General features: G+C 39.4%; 1 long non-coding RNA gene across 1 annotated transcript; it reads left to right on the top strand.

Moving 5' to 3' along the window:
* The first annotated feature begins 2,306 nt into the window (after positions 1-2,306).
* On the top strand, positions 2,307-5,244 carry LOC123741633 (uncharacterized). The gene is made up of 2 exons (XR_006769122.1): positions 2,307-2,824; positions 4,386-5,244. It is a non-coding gene; the product is annotated as an uncharacterized lncRNA (long non-coding RNA).
* The last annotated feature ends 2,016 nt before the right edge of the window (positions 5,245-7,260 follow it).

A 7,260-nucleotide genomic window follows, 5' to 3' on the forward strand; every position in this document is an offset into this window, starting at 1 on the left:
TCTGCTGTCTGGCAGGGGCAGACCAAAGACACTTTTGTAAGACTTGCTGCCCCTGATGTGTTGGAAAGCCTAACTGAAAGTGTAAGTGAAGAACTGACAGTTGTCATTGCCGCAGACACATAAGACACAGGCCGAGATGCAGGTCACCCTTGCCAAATAGCCTACAATGCGTTGAACAGGGAAGGGGAGAGGGATGACAGGAACTGTTAAAAAGGCCCTTGGAGACCACAATTGACGTGTCAACGAACCAATCGCTACACGGTGTGTCCTCCAATTACCTTGTTGACGTTCGCCTACTGGGCGTGGCTAATCTGATAAAGAGGGGGAAATTGACACATGGGAGCAGAGCTAGCTACAAAGAAGTGTTTGCTATGGTACTGTGTGTGTTGATACAAAATAAACAACACACCCTGTTGTATATGTACCCAAAGTTAACTGGAGTGTGTTGTGTGGTGACAATAAAAACCCTTTGGCTCTGTTCTTGTCATACATCTTTTTTGTCCTTCACACAAATCAGTACATGGTGTTTATTAGAGGTCATCCAGACCCTTTCAGTTATACATTTCCCTTTCATTATCACGTAGTAGTTTATCTTCAACCTCATATAGATTTGCAACTTTGCAACAATATTGACAGTAGCTGTGTTCGAATACTCATACTAACCATACTATTTGTGATGTAAATTGAGTATGTAGTATGCTTATTGGTCATAGTATAGACAGTATGCCAAAAGATCCCGGATGTCGAACTACTTTCGTCAAAATTCGAAGTATACATGCAGTGGACACTATTTCCGTGCTTTTAGGGCCATAATGCAATTCTTCAGAAATGGGTGTGGCTTCACAACGTTTTCAGATTTGAAGAAAAGGGCGAAATATGTGTGTCACGGCTGTCGTATGAATGAGACCAAGGCGCAGCGTGTGTATTGTTCCACATATTTATTTATCTGTGAAACTATGCAAGATAAACTATAAACAAAGAAACAAACCGTGACAAAGAGGTGCAACATACACTAACTCAAAATAATCTCCCACAAACACTAGTGGGAAAAACAACAACTTAAATATGATTCCCAATTAGAGACAACGATGACTGCCTCTAATTGGGAATCATACAAAAAACCCAACCTAGAAAAAAGAACCTAGAACACAACATAGAAAATTTAAACTAGACAAAACCCCCCAGTCACGCCCTGACCTACTCTACCATAGAAAAATAAAAGCTCTCTATGGTCAGGACATGACAATATGCAGCCAAAGTCCGACGAGAGCGAATACAAATGTAAGTACAAAAACAAAATATGAATTGCTTTAATATCCAAATTAAAAAGTCATGACTTTTCAAATAAGTTACGTTACACGTAATATTGGCTGACAGTTTATTAGCTACGCTAGCCTTACTAACCGCATAGCATATCATAACAGCAGTTGCTTTTATGTACTTGTAATGCATCTGTGTGTAGCTGGTGAGATGAGTCAGGCGCAGGACAGCAGATATGAGTAATGAAAGCAATTTTACTCAAATATATAACAATACACGTCGTATAAATACAAGGCCACAAATACGGACCGCAATACAATAAACAATTACTCACAAACAAACATGGAGGGAACAGAGGGTTAAATAATGAACAAGTAATTGGGGAATTGAAACCAGGTGTGTAAGACAAAGACAAAACAAATGGAAAATGAAAAGTGGATCGGCGATGGCTAGAAGGCCGGTGACGTCGGCCGCCGAACGCCGCCCGAACAAGGAGAGGGACCGACTTCGGCGGAAGTCGTGACAGTACCATTATGTTAGCTAGCTGCCTAACATTGAACTTGCCAGTATATTAACTATATGCTAACTACCCAACGTTTGACTTGATTATTCACGTAATTCGTTATGCATTCTCAATCGACATTGTTAATGAAGTCGTAAGATGTCTAGCTAGTAATTTGTTATGCTAACAAGAAGTTGCATAATAACAGCATCAACTTCCGGTAGACAGGCTAGTACACTCAACTGAAAGGATACCGTTTGTTTACAGTATACTAAAATTAACTAATAGTATATAGTATGTAGTATATAATTATTAAGTATGTAGTATACAGTATGGGTATTCGAACACAGCTATTTTCTTCTAGTTATTTTACAGAAAATCTAGTATAAAATAGGCTATGTCACATGTAACCTACAGTGTATACCATTGTGGTATCCAATAACCACAGATTGGGAAACAAAATGCCAGCATCTGTTTTGATGACACAGTGTACCTGCACGCATCTGAGTCTTGACACAGAAACATCTGAGGGAGGAGTCTGTTATTTACCCTGTGCTGTACACTCTTCACTTGAAAAGAAACCAGCTGATCAAGTTTTTGTGAACAGACTGCATTATACCTTAAGCCTTCGCAGAAGGCAGGAATTGTGGTCACAGGCAGGCAGTGGTCAAACACAGGCATGCAGTTAAAAACAAACAATACCTCACAACCATACAAACAGAAAGAACTGAACTAAATAGGGAACTGATGAGACCAGGTGAGAAACAAACACAGGTGAAATCAATGAACAAAAATGAAAGACGGGGCTACGTTCCAGAACACAAAGAAAAAGAACACAAGGTTGACTAAGAAAAGAAAAGCAGAACCTTACACTGAGACACCATCATTGGAATAATTCACTGGATACTACAATCAAAGTCACAAAACAGCTACCTTTGCATGGAAGTGTACGGTTACTGTGAACAAAAGGATTAGTGTTTCATAATAGCTCCACATTGTGCATTTTCAGACAGGCATTGGGAAAGAAAGTGATGGACACAGGAAGGTCTGAACATGTGTGTGGTAAGTTATTCAGTGGTTTCTGCCTGCACTTTTAGATTTTGAGATCCAGTAATATCCAAGTTGTAATGCAGTAATACTTTTGAATTCTGAGCGATAGTGGCTGGGATGGTCATCTAAGGGAGTATGGAATGGAAACAAACCGGTTGCATCACCTCAGGGCAGAAGGGGAGCTAGAGTGCGATTTAAAAGAAAAATACATTTTCAATGATGATGTACCAAAAACCAAAGAAAAAACATTATTTAACACTATAAAACATGGCAAAATGTATATATAATATGATATATAATATGATTTCAGTAAATCCTGCAATTGGTCTGAACTGGTGTTGCTTATTTTATAAAGCAATGTACAGCTAGCTGTGTCTGTCTCAATATCCCCTTGCTGGGCCCCCTGTCCTGGAACAGATTATTAGGTTGAACTATAGCTAATAAGCACATGGGATTCAGTTCCTTATGCTAGTCTACATAAAGCAATATCAAATTGATGTGGTTGTGTCTGCTGCTTATGTCGGAGAACGCTTTATAGGTAGGTAGTTAATTTATGTGCCAGCAGGTCAATCTGTCTGTCTGTTTGCCTGTCTAGAGGACTATCTGTTGCTCACTATCTGTTTGATAGGTGAGGCCCATCACCTATCAGAACTGAGAATTGTGCTACTGGGTTGGATGCTGACTTGGTAGACGAAGGTGGCAGACATCATCATGGGTAGCGATGGAGACACAGAGGAGAGGAGGAGAACCAGTCTGAGTGTGAAGAGACAGGGCCAGGTAGGCGAATGGAAGGTCATGGTGGTGGACACACCAGCATGGTGGCAATATGCCTCACTCCGTGACACCCCAGAGATGGTAAAGCAAGGGATAGTGAAATCCATGTTATTGTGTCCCCCTGGACACCATGCTGTCCTCCTGGTCATTTCTGCTGTTATTGCCTTCAAAAGTCCACCTGAGGTTGGTAAAGGAGCACATCAAGCTTCTGGGTTCTGATGCGTGGAGACATGCCCTGGTGATGTTTAGCTGGTGTTACTCGCTGGGGGACACCACCATAGGGTAGTTCATTGAGAGTGAGGGGAGAGCCCTCCAGTGGCTCCTCAAGAAGTGTGACAACAAATACCACATTCTCAACATCAAAAAACAGGGGTGATGTCACTCAGGTCACAGAGCTTTTGGAGAGGATTGAGCTGATGGTAAAAGTGAATGGAGTGCTAGGGCCACAGAGGAGCAGTCTGGTGAGGCAGATAAATGGGAGGGGGAGGAGACCATGGAGGAGTCGCAGACAACTAGGGATTCACTTATTGAGATGTTTGACGAGGTGTGCAGTAGGAGAGAGAGAAAGTTTCTTGGAGACATCAGGAAGTTGCTGTTCAGGCCAAAGAAGGTAAACAGCTTAACTGAACCGTCATACAGTGAATATGCATATATTATAATTCTAAACAAATATATGTCCAATTATACATTCCTTATTACATTTATAGAATGTGTCATGTTGAGTGAATGACCAAATGTAAACGCAAACATTTTCTGTGTAAATTCTCAATGAATTAATTCTCTTGTGCTGTGTTACCAGTGAGCTCGGGCTGAACACGAGAGGGTGTCTGACTGGCTGAGAGAGGGGACGTCTAGGAATGCTGAAGATGTTTCCGGATATGAGACCAGTGAATATGAGATCAGTGAGTCCAGTGAAGCAGAGAACTAGGACAACAAGTAACATTTTACTAGGGAAAAATAAACATTTTTAAATCTTGAAAGTGAAACTTGGTATCCACATGATCAGACCATGTAAATTTATTTAGCTAGTTTGACAAAAACAAAAGCTGACTGTATGTAATGTAGGCCTATTTTTGCGTGTGAAATTGCCCAATGTTGTTTCTACATGTACTGAGATGACATGGCTTGCTTGTGTCGGGTCGTGGAAATTCTTACACAGGAACACTCAAAGTCAATCTTGAATGAATCATCATTTATTTGTCAGCGTGCTGCACCATAGTACACATGTCAATCAGGAGCTCTCCCTGGGCAGTCCCAGCAGTTGTCTTATATACGGCTATACACAGACAAGTTATATTTGCATGATTTAGCATAATTAATTAATCATTACCATTTTGTTTTATTCATGTGACTGACCAATAATGGTTCATAACATGTGACAGACCAATGAGGGTTCTTCTCTCTAAGCTGAGACCTTGAAACTGAGATATCCTTCGTTTTCAAAACAAGGTCTGGGCGGACTGCCAAATTGCAGCTACTGATAGTGAGGATTCGTTCAGTCAGCCACTTGCATGAACACAGAAATTGGTTTATTAGAACAGCACATGAATTGAAAACAGAAATTATTAATAAGAAAAGCACAAACATTAAAATTCCCATTATACTTGTTTCAAGTTTCAAAGTGTACTGTGCCTTTATAAAGTATTCACACCCTTTGACAATTTTTCTACTTTTTTTTGTGTTACAGCCTGAATTTAAAATGGATTAAATATAGATTTGTGTCACTGGCCTACACAAAATACACCATAATGTCAAAGTGGAATTATCTTTATTGAAATGTTTACAAATGAATTACAAATGAAATGCTGAAATGTCTTAAGTATTCAACCCCTTTGTTATGGTAAGCCTATTTATGTTCAGGAGTAAAACTGTCACATAATAAGTTGCATGGACTTATTAATAGTGTTTAACATACATTTTGAATGACTCCCTCATCTTTGTACCTGTAAGGTCCCTCAGTCGAGAAGTGAATTTCAAACACAGATTAAACCACAAAGACCAGGGAGGTTTTCTATGCCTTGCAAAGAAGGGCACCTATTTGTAGATGGGTAAAACAAAGCAGACATTGAATATCATTTTGAGCATGGTGAAGTTATTAATTACACTTTGGATGGTGTATCAATACACCCAGTCACTACAAAGATACAGGTGTCCTTCCTAACTCAGTTGCCAGAGAGGAAGGAAACCGCTCAGGGATTTCACCATGAGGCCAATGGTGACTTTAAAATGGCTGTGATAAGAGAAAACCAAGGATGGATCAACAACATTGTAGTTACTCCACAATACTAACCTAATTGACAGAGGGAAAAGAAGGAAGCCTGTACAAAATACAAATATTCCAAAACATGCATTCTGTTTGCAACAAGGCACTAAATAAATACTGCAAAAAATGAGTCAAAGCAATTCACTTTTTGTCCTGAATACAAATTGTTATGTTTGGTAGCTAATCCAATACAACACATTACTGAGTACCACTGGCTGCATCATGTTATGGGTATGCTTGTAATTGTTAAGGACTGGGGAGATTTTCAGGATAAAAAATCAACGGAATGGAGCTAAGCACAGGCACAATCCTAGAGGAAACCTGGTTCAGTCGGCTTTCCACCAGACACTGGGAGATTAATTCACCTTTCAGCAGGACAATAACCTAAAACACAAGGCCAAATATACACTGGAGTTGCTTACCAAGAAGACAGTGAATGTTCCTAAGCAGCTGAATTTCAGTTTTGACTTAAATCTGCTTGAAAATAATATAATGTAAATAAACACACGAGAAAGAAGAGAAACATGAGATTGTGAGCTATATAACAGGGTCAGTGCCATGAATAATTTACAACAATTTTATGTGGGAAGATGCACATCATTTGTTGAGCATTGTAGAGATATTGATATTAATAACATAGACTCATTTGAAACAAAGTATTGGCATACTCAAGTACTGTATAGTAGGCTATAGATAAATAAAGTTGTTAATGCAAAGTGTCTGCATGGTTCTCCATCACTGCATTTGTAAATATGTGAGTTAATAGTTGTGAGTACCAGCCTATCGCTGGTATCACTACATTCATTTCAGACCATTCCTTTTTATTTTGTGTATTTTTTTCTTTCCCCCCCTTTTTCTTCACACGAAATACAAACATAAACATACTAACAACAACTTACAGATGCACACAAACAACGACTACATCTCCTTTGCCCAGAACCGCATGCTCACACCCCCATCCATAGTGCCTGCATTATAAATAGCCACATGGCCTTACATTTTACTCATTTGTTTTTCCCAGTCACCCATGCTATTTCAATAATAAATGATTCGATTGTTCCATTGTGTTAGTGATGGTGAATGAACTGATTTCCAAATGTTTTGAAAATGTATACACTGAGTGTACAAAACATTAAGAACATCTGCTCTTTCCATGACATAGACTGACCATGTTAATCCAGGTGAAAACTATGATCCCTTATTGATTTCACTTGTTAAATTCACTTCAATCAGTGTAGATGAAGGGAGGAGACAGGTTAAAGAAGGACTTTTAAGCCTTGAGAAAATTGAGACATGGATGCCATTCACAAGGTGCTTTTGAACAAGGTATGGTAGTAGCTGCCAGGCTTGTGTCAAGAACTGAAACGCTGCTGGGTTTTTCACTTTCAACAGTTTCCCATGCGTATCAATA

The sequence above is a fragment of the Salmo salar genome, chromosome ssa03, assembly GCF_905237065.1.
Source record: "Salmo salar chromosome ssa03, Ssal_v3.1, whole genome shotgun sequence".
Lineage (NCBI taxonomy): Eukaryota > Metazoa > Chordata > Actinopteri > Salmoniformes > Salmonidae > Salmo > Salmo salar.